Source organism: Balaenoptera acutorostrata, chromosome 3, assembly GCF_949987535.1.
Source record: "Balaenoptera acutorostrata chromosome 3, mBalAcu1.1, whole genome shotgun sequence".
Classification (NCBI taxonomy): domain Eukaryota; kingdom Metazoa; phylum Chordata; class Mammalia; order Artiodactyla; family Balaenopteridae; genus Balaenoptera; species Balaenoptera acutorostrata.
This window is the reverse complement of record NC_080066.1, coordinates 104055840-104070389: the sequence shown is the minus strand read 5'-3', so window position 1 is coordinate 104070389 and position 14550 is coordinate 104055840. Positions and strand designations below refer to the sequence as shown.

At 34.9% G+C, this 14550-nt stretch overlaps 1 protein-coding gene and 1 pseudogene across 2 annotated transcripts in view; one reads left to right on the top strand and one right to left on the bottom strand.

The window, feature by feature from the left end:
* LOC103011163 (olfactory receptor 4K2) overlaps nucleotides 1-14550 on the top strand; it is a 156077-nt gene that overhangs the window by 21263 nt on the left and 120264 nt on the right. The window lies entirely within an intron of this gene.
* Nucleotides 2217-3135, bottom strand: LOC103012884 (olfactory receptor 11H7-like; annotated as a pseudogene).

The window sequence follows — 14550 nt, the reverse complement described above, 5'->3', positions numbered from 1 at the left end:
AAAAAAGCTGTAGAAATTTGGACAAATCGTTTTCCTTTTATAACCTCTGCTGCTTCATTTAAACCAGGCTCTGATTTTATGTCATTTTGGTTTCCACAGAAATTCTATGTCTTAGTGGGAAAATTATATTTGTGCTCATTTCACAGAAGAAGAAACAGACCCAGGATCATACTGCTGGTTGGTGATAGATCAGGGGTCAGAATTTGGGTTCTCTGCTGAGGTCTAGTAGGAGCCTTGACCAGAGGTCAGACATAGGGGCTGCTGATCTCCAAGGATGACCCCCGGGAAGTGTGTGTTCTTTGCTCTGCAACTTCATGCCGATAGGTCTTGGGAAACTCTGTCTAGAATTGTTAACTATTCCTCCTGCCTATTTCTTGTGACCTTCCCCCATGCTCCAGGCTGTGATATATTGAGGAAAACAAAGAGGCCCGGGATAGGCAGGGAAATGGTGGAGAAGATTATTCAGACATCATGTGAAACGGAGTGACCTGGGATAAAATGGGGGCACTGGGTGGGAACAGAGTTGAACCTAAAGAGAAGGTGGTGGGGTATTAGATAGAAAACTAGGACTCAGAAAATCTAGGTCCTAGCCTGAGTGTTTTCACTTACTAGCTCTAAGAGCTTGGTGAGTTCATTTCTTCAAGTATTAGATACATACTTACCTTTTTGTTCTCCATAGGGCTGATATGAGAATGAAATGAGATAATAGACATGAAAATATTTTGTAAATGTCTATATAATCATAATATGATTAAGTGTGATTCAAGAGCCTCAAGAGTGGATTCCTAACTCCATTATCTCTCAAGATTGTCATGAAAATGTCATTCTATAATTAGAATTTCCTGTCTGAGGATCTAGGAGGACTTTCCATTCCTCTTGGGCAAGCAAGTTCCCTGACTTTTCCCCTTCCCCAAATATATATCCTCAAGATCAGCTTGCAGATACAAATTCCTTTAAAAAAGAAATAACAAGTTTTATTTGACAACTAGAAATAAGAGTTTTTAAATGCCCATGCCTCTCTTTAGTCTACTGTCAATACAGCAACCAGGGGCATGACCATTTTACAATGTAAATGGGATTATGTTACTCCTCTGCTCAAAACTCTGCTCAAAAAGGCTTCCCATCTCATACAGAATTAAAAGTTCTTACTATGGCTCACAAGGTCCTGCACAATTTGGCACTCTGTATACTCTCTTTGACTTCATCTCTGATAATTTCCCCCTTAATCTCTCTACTCCTACCAAATCAAACTACTTGCTGTTACTGGAACACAATTCCGCCTTAGGATCTTATAGAGAACTTGCCTCCCTCCGCCTGGAATGCTCTTCCCTCAGCTGTCTACATGTCTCATTCCCTCATCTCCTTCAAGCTTTTGCTTAAATGTTGCCTTCTCAGTGTGACCTTCCCTGATCATCCTATTTAAAATTTCACCCTTTTCTCCCACACTTCCTGTCCTCCTAACCCCTTTCTCCATGTTGCTTATCACTCTCCAACATGCTGTATTTTTACTTTTTACTTCTTTTATTGTCTGTCCCTCACTAGAAATTAAACTCCACACAGATAGTGTTTTTGACCATTTTGGCCTTAGTGTATCTCTAATGCCTACAGGAGTGTCTAGAATAAAGTAGATGCTCAATAAATTTTTGTTGAATGAAAAAAGTACTGCTTTATATGATGTTAAAACATCACTTATATAAGCATGAAACTTTGTCCCTAATCTGGAAGATTCTCAACTATGAAGAGCTAAGGGGATAAGAAAGTTTTTCTGTTACTAAATTCTTTAGGTAAGAATCCATTAGGCATTTAAATTAGATTACTTATTCACTTTAAAAAATATTGTACTGTCTTAAGAAATGCCTTGAGTACACTAATGATGATCACCTGGGATAACTTCTCTTGTTCTAGCTTCACCTCCATCCCCCCAAAATAAAAACTAAAACAGTGTGTGAAATAGGACAAATATAATGCCCTCATATTACTATCTAAGAAGTTATTCATGTTGAAAATATTATTATTACACTTAGAATGTAATCTGAATCAGCTATGGTTTAGCTCTGCCAGGTTAGTTGAAGAATAAAACATGGATGGACTCCACTGAAAAATATCTTCTTTAAAGTGTGCATTGGAGAATTAGCAGCAGTATATGAAGTCTTTCTTAATTAATCTTTTATGCCTGGACAATGGTTCACTTGTTCTCATGTAAGATTAGTTTATGTTCATTCTATTCTCAGGACTTTCTTCAGTGAAGCCTTCATCTCCTTGTTTCATAAGCTGTAAATCATGGGGTTTAAGAAGGGAGTCACCACAGAATAGAATAAAGTCATAATCTGAATTTCAGCTGGGTTATCAGCTGTAGGGCTCACATACATGGCCAAAAGAGCGCCAAAGAATAAGCACACCACTGTCAGATGTGATCCGCAGGTGGAAAAGGCCTTCTGCCGGCCAGCTGCTGAAGGGACTTTTAACACAGTTATCAATAAAAGGGCATAGGAGCCAAGGATGTACAGAAGAGTTAGTATGGTAATGAGGGAGCTCAGGACATAGAAGACAATCTCAGTGACAGGAGCTGGGGCACAGGACAGTGCCATTAGTGGGTCCATGTCACTCACAAAGTGATCGATGGTGTTGGGCCCACAGAAAGGCAATTGAGAGAGCTGCACAGTGGAGACAGAGTAAGGAACCCAAACACTCAGCAAAGAGATGTCAAAATAGAGCAGAAGCATTGGGTCATGATGGTTGGGTAGTGCAGTGGATGGCAGATAGCAAGGAACTGATTATATGCCATGATGCAGAGGAAATATGCCTCAGTTGTACCAAGGGAAGTAAAAATAACTGGAGGAAACAGCCGACAAAAGAGATGGTTTTTGTCTCTGAGAAGAAATTGATTAGCATACTGGGCACAGTGGAGGTAACGTACCAGATTTCAAGGAAAGCAAAATTCCCTAGGAGAATATACATTGGGGTATGGAGCCATTGGTCCCACCTCACAGCACAAACAATGGTCCCATTTCCCACCATGGTAAATATATAGACCCCAAAGAATGGTGAAAAGAGGAGACATTGTAACTCTTGACAACCAGGGAAGCCTAGGAGGACAAACTCAGTCACCGTGCTTGCCACTGAATTGTTCATGAATCCCAGAACTGCAGAGAAGACAGAAAACACTAATATACAAGTTGTTTTGTTTCTTGAAAAACTTGTAGGAAACCTATGCAAGGTAGCTATGTTGCCTGTTTGGCAATTAGTTTGGAATAACCCATCAATTAACTCCTACCTCTTATTTAAAAGCCACCTACCAACAATCCTAGTGATCACAAATTTCAGTGAAATTGGGTTCATAACAATAGAATCTTTACATTACTTGGATTTTCTTTATCAATGGGTTAGGTTAAAAAAACTCCTCTCTTCCCTTTGAAATTTTGGAAACTCAGAAGCACTACCCTCTGTGAAAAGGAGCAAGGTGGTTATCAGTTTGTATTTCTTTTCCCTACCCATCATTAATTATTTCTGATAGAACACCTTTTAGTCTGAGTTAATTTTTAGCCAAGAATTAGGAGTGGAATAACTAATTTTTTGGACATCTCTCCCCAAGTGGAAAGTACTTGACATACTTCTCAGATACTCCAGAGCTGTGAATGTCCATCATGCACTCTGAGCTGTTCACATCTGAATAATTTTCTCTTAGAACATATTAGTGAATTAGTGAATAAGTCTCAGCAAAGAAACCAAGAGGAGAGGTCATAGTAAAATTTTTCTGGAGAGTACAGAATTCAGTTACCTCAGAATATTCTTGAATTGACTTTACTTCACATTTTTATTGTAAATGCCTCTAATGTGTCAATTGAGTCTCTACTACCCTAAACAAGGTGGGGAAAGGGGGGAGGGAGGCCCAAGAGGGAGGGGATATAGGTATACATATAGCTGATTCACTTCATTGTAGTGCAGAAACTAACACAACATTGTAAAGCAATTTTACTCCAATAAAAAAAAGAAAAATTTAAAATCATTTTACACAGATCACTCATTAAAATAAACCATTTCAAAATATATGGTTCAGTTACTTAAAAGGATTCATTCTTATGTTGTCCACATATCACAGATGATAGGTTTTGACATTTCTGACTGCAGTCCCACCTGCCTACCTCCAGGAAACTTAGGATCTTAATAAGCTTAGAAAGGTCATTTGGCAAAAGTCAAGTAGAAAAACAGACATAACATTACTCTAAATGTTGCAAAAGATCAATTCTTCTTGCTGAACACAAATGATATTTTCTTTTCATTCATTTTGGTTATACACAAGACATGTAAAAAATTTTCAATAAGCCTTCTCCAAACGCAAGGATATATTTTAACATTGTTATTTGGAACATTTCAAATGCTGTAATAGAAATTGCTTACGTCCTGTTATTTCAGTTTATTAATGTTACAATGTTCAATATATACTTTACCAAAATAAAATTTATTTTCAAAGTAAAAGTACTTAAAAAATAATTAGAACATGAAAAATATAGAACCAGGCAAAAAAATAATCCTGCTTCCCAGAGTAAACAAATTTTAACTCTTTGGAGAATTGCAGTCCTCTCTTATTTAAAAATTAAAATGAGATTTTTCAAAATATGTTGTTTTATAACCTGTTTATTTATTTATTTATTATTGAAGTATAGCTGATTTACAATATTGTGTTAGTTTCAGGTGTACAACATAGTGATTCAGTTTGTTTGTGTTTTTTTGTGGATTATATTCCATTCTAGGTTATTACAAGATATTGGGTATAATTCCCTGTGCTATACAGTAAATTCTTGTTGCTTATCTATTTTATGTATAGTAGTTTTGTATTTGTTAATTCCATACTTCTAATTTGCCCCTCCTCCCTCCTCCCCCCCTCCCCTTTGGTAACCATAAGTTTGTTTTCTATGTCTGTGTGTCTGTTTCTGTTTTGTATATAGATTCACTTGTATTATGTTTTAGGTTCCAACATATGTTATCATGTAGCATTTGTATTTCTCTGTCAGACTTACTTCACTAAGCATAATATTCTCCAAGTCCATTCACATTGCTGCAAATGGCAATATTTCATTCTTTTTTATGGCTGAGTTATATTCCATTATATATATGTGTATATATATACACACATATCACATCTTCTTAAGCCAATCATCTGTTGATGGGTACTTGTATAATCTGCTTTTTAAATTTAATATATTTTAGCTTTTTTTCCATGTCAAAAATATAGCTCTACATCATCAGTTCAGTGGCTACATGGTTTTCTATAGATTTAATCAACTCCCTAGTGATAGATTTTGATTGTTATCAGTGTTTTGTATTATAGTAAGTACTCTAATTAATATTCTTGAGCATCTATCTTAATATACTTGACCCATAAAGTGAGGTTAAATGATTAAAAATTTAATAATTAGACTAATCAATGTATTGTGTCCTAGTTTTTGATGATGAAGATTTTTAGATATCCTTTGGTACCTATCATTTACTGAAGTCAGCAAAGCAAAACCCTATTATATATAAGAAAAATTCCTGCTTAATATTTCCATAGCATGTTGTACATATCCCTACTAGAGCATGTGCCATAATGACTAAATCATGTTTTTATGTTTCCTCTAGACTGAAAACTTTTATAATTCATAAATTATGTTAAATTTATATTCTCAGTTGACTGAGTTTCTGGTGCTTAGTAGGCACTTGCTCAATGAATTAATGGTTGAATGAATTTCAGACCATCAATTCTGTCAGTGAAAAGCTAATCTACTGAATTTATGAACATCACCATCACTAATCTGAACATCACTGGGCAGTCTTGTGTGACTGACTCAAATTTATAGCAAATCTATGGTCTACTAAACCAGCTTGCCTCATATCCCTGTCATGTGTGAGTGTCCATTCTAAATATAAGCCTCCCTAGTTACTTACCCTCTTTTATATTTCAGGCCTATTATCACCATTCTGCTCAGTACTTCTTTTTTTTAATAAATTTTTTTATTGGAGTATAGTTGATCAGTACTTCTTATTCCATCTTTTCCTTCCCCTTTAGTATTCACATCTTGGTGAATGGAACTACTTACTCTCCATTCACTAATCCATTTAGCATTTGCTGAAGCTAGAAACTTGAGTTGTTCAAGGCACTTTCTAATTCTGTCACGTCCTATATACAATCAGTCACCGAATCCTATTGATTTTCCCTCCCAAATGTTTTTCAAATCTGTCCTGGGCACATAGGAGATCAATGTAAATGCTTTCCTTGTTTGGATGGTCCAGTAGCAGAGTGAAGCAGCTCCACATATAACCAAAAAGAAAAATGGGCCTCTTTAGGAAGGACTGAGAATGTCATTTTAGGAGAAAAATGGATCCTCACACGGATTGGTGAGGAAGAAAGAGAACAGTCACTCTGCAATCTATGTGGTGAGATACCACAACTGGATCTGGTTTATAACTGATTGACTAAATCCAGTAATACTTAACTCAGTCGTCCTGTTACATCACTATACTTAAAGGAAAATAAATGACAATGTCACATTGATTTGAGTTCAAATAGCATATGACATACTGCATGTTCTTGGGCAAGTTAACACCTATTTTTCAGCACTCCTGTGAAAATGCTGTTGAATATATATGCCAAGTACAGTTCCTGGAATATACTAGGACCTGAAAAAATTCATAGCTGTTGTTGTTAATAATAGGACTATCAACAAATATGATTACAAAGTAGCTAAGATAAATTTTGTAGCATAATTATTTAAAAACCTAAATGATTAAAAAGTCACTCTGTTCCAATGTATCACACAGCAAAGCTATGGGCAACTCTCTTTGGTTGCTCAGATTTATTTTACTGACCTCCTTATATATTCTGGCACTTAAAAACATACAGTTTGGTCTGATATAAAGGAAGAAGACATTAAAACATAGTAATGTTAATAATTCAAGAAGCAGAAAATAAATAATTAAAGGGAGTGTTACATTACCTGTGATGAGCATGAGAGTAAGTGGGAATAAGTTATATTTTATTGGGGGCGCTGTAGAAAATGAGTTACTGAATACAACACTAAACAGTCTTCTCATACCAAATTACATAGTTTATCAGATTTCTGAATAATGAGGCATTCCTTTTTGAATCATTAAGCAAGAAAGTTTCAGGGATTGTTAAACTGAGGGAGATGAGTAGCTGGGCACTGGAGTCAGCATTTCTTATAACATAACTTATTATGTTACTAGTGGGTGAAACTATATATCCAGAAACATAAAACACACAAAAGTTTGCAAAAGTATATTAATATTAAAATGTGATTCCACTGGAGCTAGCATCCATTTGTAGATGTCTTAGAAAAAATACAGTGATGCCTAGACAGGGAGAAAAGTTACTTACCCTTCATGATAAGGCTAAGTGTAGACAAAGCTGGGAATAAATACTGAGTCTGTATCTTCTCATAGATGCTTCTTTTTCCTTTACATGGAATCAAAACCCAGGGCCCTGACCCTGATCATCCTAGGATATACAAAGTTAAATGCTGAAACTCCCTTTCCTCCCTTCCTGAAGTGCTCAAAAGAAACAGTTGTAGCAACAGGGTACTTCTGTTGGGCAATATGATAGCCAGTGAAAAGAAGCACAGCCCTGTGATTAGTCATTGAGATGTGGGCCTCATTTGACGTACTGATATTTTCATCAAGAGCTACACAAGGGACCTCAATCACCCCCAGGCACCCAGATCTTTCACTTGGGTCACCCAGAAGAGAAAATTCAACAAGTGAGTTTTATATGTTGGTTACTTTTGCTGTAGAGTAGCTGAAAAAAATGGGGTATGAACCTCATGAGGAGATTTCAATAAGGGGGCATAGGTGAATGAAGGGGAAGGGAGTGTTGTTGAGCCTCTCCAGGGTGCAATTAAAGTTTCATCTTAGAGATTATTGTGAAGTCTTCAGATTCCTCTTGGGCTGGTTTATGACTCCCTCAAGACTCCTTGGTGTAACATCCTTTCCTTATCTATAATTTTCATTATAGTTTAGGTTAAATTGGCTCCCAGAGTGAAGGCAGGGGTAATGTCTTGAAGGCAGTGGTGAGCTGTCTGTGCAGATTTCCAGAGAATTTCTTTTTGATTTCAGGAAAAGTTTTTTTCTCTGTAGAATATTCTCTGGGAGTATATTTTCTTCACATACTTGACAACTGTAAATTTTTGTTTCCAGTCCTCAATTACTGTTAGACTATTAGTTTTCCATTTTTCCTGTCTGTTCTTTGTTCCCTTATTTCTCCTTTCTTTTCTTCTAGATTATTCAAGACTTTTCATTATTTTACTTCCCCGTTACTTTTTTGATTTTTTTTAAAAAAAAGATTTAATTTTTAATTTATTTTTGTCTGCGCTGGGTCTTTCTTGCTGCACGTGGGGTTTCTCTAGTTGTGGTGAGCGGGGACTACTCTTCATTGCAGTGCACAGTCTTCTCATTGTGGTGGCTTCTCTTGTTGCAGAGCATGGGCTCTAGGCACGTGGGCTCAGTAGTTGTGGCTCGCGGGCTCTAGAGCACAAGCTCAGTAGCTGTGGCGCACGGGCTTAGCTGCTCCGCGGCATGTGAGATCTTCCCGGACCAGGGCTTGAACCCGTGTCCCCTGCATTGGCAGACGGATTCTTATCCACTGTGCCACCAGGGAAGTCCTTTTGATGGTTTTAAAATATTTTTTCTTGTGGTAAAATATACATAACACAAAAATGATAATTTTAACCATTTTAAGTGTACAGTTTTGGGACATTAAGTACATTCATACTGTTGTGCAACCATCACCACCATCCATCTCCAGAACTTTTCATCATCCCAAACTGAAATTCCATACCCATTAAATAACTTCTCATTCCACTCTCCCCTAGACCCTGGCAACCACTGTTTGACTTTCTGCCTCTGAATTTTACTACTCTAGGAAGCATATAAGTGGAATCACATAAAATTTGTCCTCTGTGATTGGCTTATTTCACCTAGCATAATGTCTTCAAGGTTTATTCATGTTTTAGCATGTGTCAGAAGTTCCTTCCTTTTTAAGGTTGAATAATATTCCACTGTTTGTGTATATAGAATTTTGTTTATTCATCTTTTGAAGAACACTTGGGTTGCTTTCACCTTTTCACTATTGTGAATAATGCTGCTGTGAACAGAGGTGTACAAATATCTGCTTGATCCTCTGCATTCAGTTCTTTTGGATATATACCAAGAAGTGGAATTGCTGAATGATATGGTAAGTCTTGGTTTTTAGGAACTGCCATACTATTTTGCACAGAGGCTGAACCATTTAACATTCCCACCAGCAAGGTACAAGTGCTCCAGTTTCTCCACATCCTTGCCAATTCTTACTTACTGTTTGCTTGTTTCTGATAATAACCATTCTAATGAGTGTGAAATGGTATGTATCTTATTGTAGTTTTGATGCATTTCCCTAATGATTAGTGATGTTGAGCATCTTTTCATGTGCTTATTGGCCACTTGTATATTTTCTTTGGAGAAGTCCTTTGCCTCTTTTAAGTACTTTGCCCATTTTTTAATTGTTTGTTGTTGTTGTTGAGTTATTGGAATTTTTTATATGTTCTGGATATCAATCCTTTTTTAGATATATAATTTGTAACTATTTTCTCCCATTTCTTGGGTTGCCTTTTTATTCTGTTGATAGCATCCTTTTATGCACAAATATTTTTAATCCTGATGTAGTCCAATTTATCTATTTTTTCTTTTGTTGCCTGTGCTTTTTGTGCTGTATCCAAGAAATCATTGCCAAATCCAATGTCGTGAAAGTTTTCCCCTGTGTTTCTTCTAAGAGTTTTATAGTTTTAGGTCTATGTTTATATCTTTGAATCATTTTGAATTAATTTTTGAATATAGTGTAAGATAAAGATCCAGTTTCATTATTTTGCATGTGGATATCCAGTTTTCCTAGCAACATTTGTTGAAAAGACTGTCTTTTCTCTACTGAATGATGTTGGCACCCTTGTCAAAAATCATTTGACCATATATGTGAGGGTTTATTTTTGAGATTTCTATTCTATTCCATTGGTCTACATGTCTGTCTTTATGCTACTACCACATCGTTTTGATTACTGTGGCTTTGCAGTAAGTTTTGAAATCAGGAAGTGTGAGACCTCCAACATTGTTTTTCTTTTTCAAAATTGTTTTGGCTTTTCAGGGACCCTTGAGATTCCATATGAATTTTAGGATGGATTTTTCTATTTTTGCAGAAAACATCATTGAGATTTGACAGGAATTTCATTGACTCTGTAAATTACATTGGGGTAGTATTGACATCTTAATAATATTGTCTTGCAATCCATGAACATGGGATGTCTTTCCATTTATTTGTGTCTTCTTTAGTTTTTTTTTCAGCAACATTTTATAGTTTTCCATATGGAAGTCCTTTTGCCTCCTTGGTTAAATTTATTCCTAAGTATTTTATTCTTTTTGATGCTATTATAAATGAAATCACTTTCTTAATTTCCCTTTTGGGTTGTTCATTGTTAGTGTATAAAAATGCAACTGATTTTTGTTTGTTGACTTCTTATCTGGTAACTTTCCTGGCTTTGTTTTTAAGTTCTAACAGGGGTGTGTGTGTATGTAATCTTTGGGGTTTTCTACATATAAGATCACAGCATCTGTAAACAGAGATAATTTTACTTCTTTCTTTCCAATTTGGATACCTTTTATTCCTTTTACTTGCCTAGTTGCTCTGGCTAGGTCTTCAATAACATGTTGAATAGAAGTGGTGAAACTAGGCATTCATGTCTTGTTCCTAATCTCAGAGGAAAAACTTTCAGTTTTTAAAAAAATCATTGAGTATGATGTTCACTGTGAGTTTTTCATATATGACTTTTATTATGTTGAGGTAGTTTTCTTCTGTTCCTTGTTTTTTGAGGAAAGGAGTGTTGAATTTTGTCAGATGCCTTTTATACATCAATTGAGGTGATCATACAGATTTTCTTTCATCTGCCAATGTGGTGTATTACATTGATTTTCATATGCTGAAACTTGCAGGAAGAAATCCCACTTGGTCATGGTATATAATCCTTTTAATATGCTGTTGAATTTGGTTTGCTAATATTGTTGAAGATTTTTGCTTCTATATTCATAAAGGATATTAGTCTGTAGTTTTCTTTTTTGTACTGGCTTTGATATAAGATAATATTGGCCCCATAGGATGAGGTAAAAGTGTTCCCTCCTCTTCAACTTTTTTTGAAAAGTTTGAGGATTGTTGTTCATTCTTCTTTAAATGTTTGGTAGAATTCATCAGTGAAGCCATCTGGATCTGGGCTCTCCTTTTTTAGGAGTTTTTAAATTATTGATTTAATCTCCTTACTGGTTATAGGTCTATTCAGATTTTCTATTTCTTTATGATTCATCTTGGTAGTTGTGTGTTTCTAGGAAGTTGTCCATTTCATCAAGGTTAACCATTTTTTTTATGGATAATTGTTCATTGTACTCTTTTATAATAATTTTTATTCCTAAAATATCAGCTGTGAAGTCTCCACTTTATGATTTTATTCATTTGAGTTTTTCTCTTTTTTTCTTAGTCAGTCTAGCTAAAGGTTTGTCTATTATGTTGATCTTTTCAAAATTCCAACTCTTGGTTTCATTTCTTTTGTTGTTGTTGATTTTCTATTCTCTATTTTATTTATTGCTGCTCTAATCTTTATTAGTTTCTTCCTTTTGCTACCTTTGGGTATGGTTTGTTCTTGTTTTTTTTTTTTTTAGTTCCTTAAGGTGTAAAGTTAGGTTTTAACTTGAGATCTTTCTTCTTTTGTCTGTTTGTGCTACTGCTTATTTTAATTTTATTTTTAAATTTTAATTTAATTTTTTCAGGGTTTTAAAATTTGAATAAATTTGACCTGTAACATTGTGTAAGTTGAAGGTGTACAATGTATTCCTTTGATACATTTATATATTGTAATATGACTGCTGATATAACAATATTTATCATTACATAATTATAGTACAATGTTATTGTCTGTATTCATTATACTATGGCTTATTTACTACTTGTTTCAAGTTTGTACCCTCAAACTATCACTCTTACCCTTTCCACTCCCCATCCTCTGGTAACCACCATTTTACTCTGTTTTTTATAGGTTTAACTTTTTATATTCCATATGTAAGTAATATCATACAGTACTTGCCTTTGTCTGACTTATCTTGCTTGGCATAATGTGCTCAGGGTGCCTCCATTTTGTTGCAATGGGAGGATATTTTCCTTCCTCATGGTTGAATAATATTCCATTATGTATATGTACCATATCATTTTTATCCATTCATCTGCTGATGGACATTTGGATTGTTTCCATATTTTGACTGTTGGGAATAATGCTGTGATAAACACAGGAGTGCATATATCTTGTTGAAATACTGTTTTCATTTCCTTTGCGTATAAACCCAGAAGTGGAATTGCTGAAGCATATGATAGATGTATTTTTAATTTTTTGAGGAATCTCTATATTGTTTTCCATAGTGGTTGGACCAATTGACACTCCCACCATCGATGTATAAAAGTTCCCTTTTCACCACATCTTTGCCAGCACCTATTGTCTCTTGTCTTCTTGATAATAGCCATTCTAACAGGTGTGAGCTTATATATCACTCTGGTTTCAATTTGCATTTTCCTGGTGATTGGTGCCATTGAGCATCTTCTCATGTGCCTGTTGGCCATTTTGCTGCCCTTTTTGGAGAAATGTCTATTTAGTTGTTCTGCCCATTTTTAAATCAGGTTGTTTGTTTTTTTGTTATTAAGTTGACTGAGTTCTTTATATATTTTGAATATTAACCCCTTATCTGTATATGGTTTGCAGAAATTTTCTCCCATTATTATCATTTTGTTAATTGCTTCTTTTGCTGTGCAGAAGCTTTTGAGTTTGATGTAGTCCCATTTGTTGATTTTTTTCTTTTGTTGTTTGTGCTTTTGGTGTCATGCCAAAAAAAATATTCTTGTCAAGACCAATATCAATGAGCTTCTTCCTTATATTTTCTTCTAAAAGTTTTATAGTATCAGGTCTATGTTTAAGTCTTTGATCCATTTTGAGTTAATTTTGTGAGTGGTGTGAGTAAGGGTCCAATTCCATTGTTTAACATATGTTTCCCCAGTTTTCCTAGCACCATTTATTGAAGAGACTATTCATTCTTCATTGGGTATTTTGACTCCTTTGTTGTATAATAGTTGACCATATATGCTGTGACTTAACTCTGGGCTCTCTATTCTGTTCCATTGGTTAATGTGTCTATTTTTGTGCCAGTACCATACTGTTTTTATTACTATGGCTTTGTAGCATAATTTGAAATCTGGAAGCATGATGTTTCCAGCGTTGTTCTTTTTTTCTCAGGATTGTCTTGGGTGTTTTGTACTTCCAAACAAATTTTAGAATTATTTTTTCCATTTCTGTGAAAAATATCTTTGGTATTTTAATGGGGGTTGTGTTGAATCTGTACATGGCTTTGAGTAGTATGGGCATTTTGATAATATTAATTCTTCTGATCCATGAACATGGTATGTTTTTCCATTAATTTGTGTCTTCTTTGATATCTTTCAGCAAAGTTTTGTAATTTTTTTGTACAGATCTTTCACTTCCTTGGTTAAATTTATTCCAAAGTATTTTATTGTTTTTAATGCTATTGTGAATAGGATGGTTTTCTTTATTTCTTTTTCAGATGCAGCATCGTTAATGTAAAGGAACACAATTGATTTCTGTATATTGATTTTGTATCCTGTCACTTTACTGAAATTGTTGATTAATTCCAATAGTTTTTTTTAACAGATTCTTTGAAATTTTCTATCTATAGGATTATATTATCAGCAAATAATGACTATTTTACCTCTTCCTTTATGATCTGGATGCCTTTTCTTTCTTTGTCTTGCCTAATTTCTCTAGCTAGGACTTCCAGTACCATATTGAATAGGATTGGTGAGAGTGGATATCCTTGCCTTGTTCCTCCAGTGAATATATTAGCTGTGGGTTTGTTGTAGATGGTCTTTATTATGTTGAGATATGTTCCTTCTAAACCCAGTTTCTTAAGGGTTTTATCATGAAAGGATGCTTTATTTTGTAAAAACTTTTTCTCTGTCTTTTGAGATGATCATGTGATTTATTTTTCATTTTATTGATGTGATATATTACATTTATTGATTTGTGTATGTTGAACCATCCTTGCATCCTAGGGATAAATACAACTTGGTCATAGTGTATAGTCTTTTTAATGTGTTCTTGAATTCTCTTTGCTAGTATTTTGTTGAGAACTTTTGCATTTATATTTATCAGGGCTAATGGTCTACAGTCTTCCTTTCTTGGGTTACCCTTATCTGGTTTTGGTACCAAAGTAATGCTGGCCTCTTAGAATGCATTTGGAAGTGTTCCCTTCTCCTTGATATTTTGGAGGAGTTTGAGGAGGATTGATGTTACTTCTTCTTTAAATGTTTGGTAGGATTCTCCAATGAAGTCATCAGGTCCTGGAGTTTTCTGTTTTGGGAGTTTTTTGATTACTAATGCAATCTCTTTACTTATTATTTGTCTGTTCTGATTTTCCATTTCTTTCTGA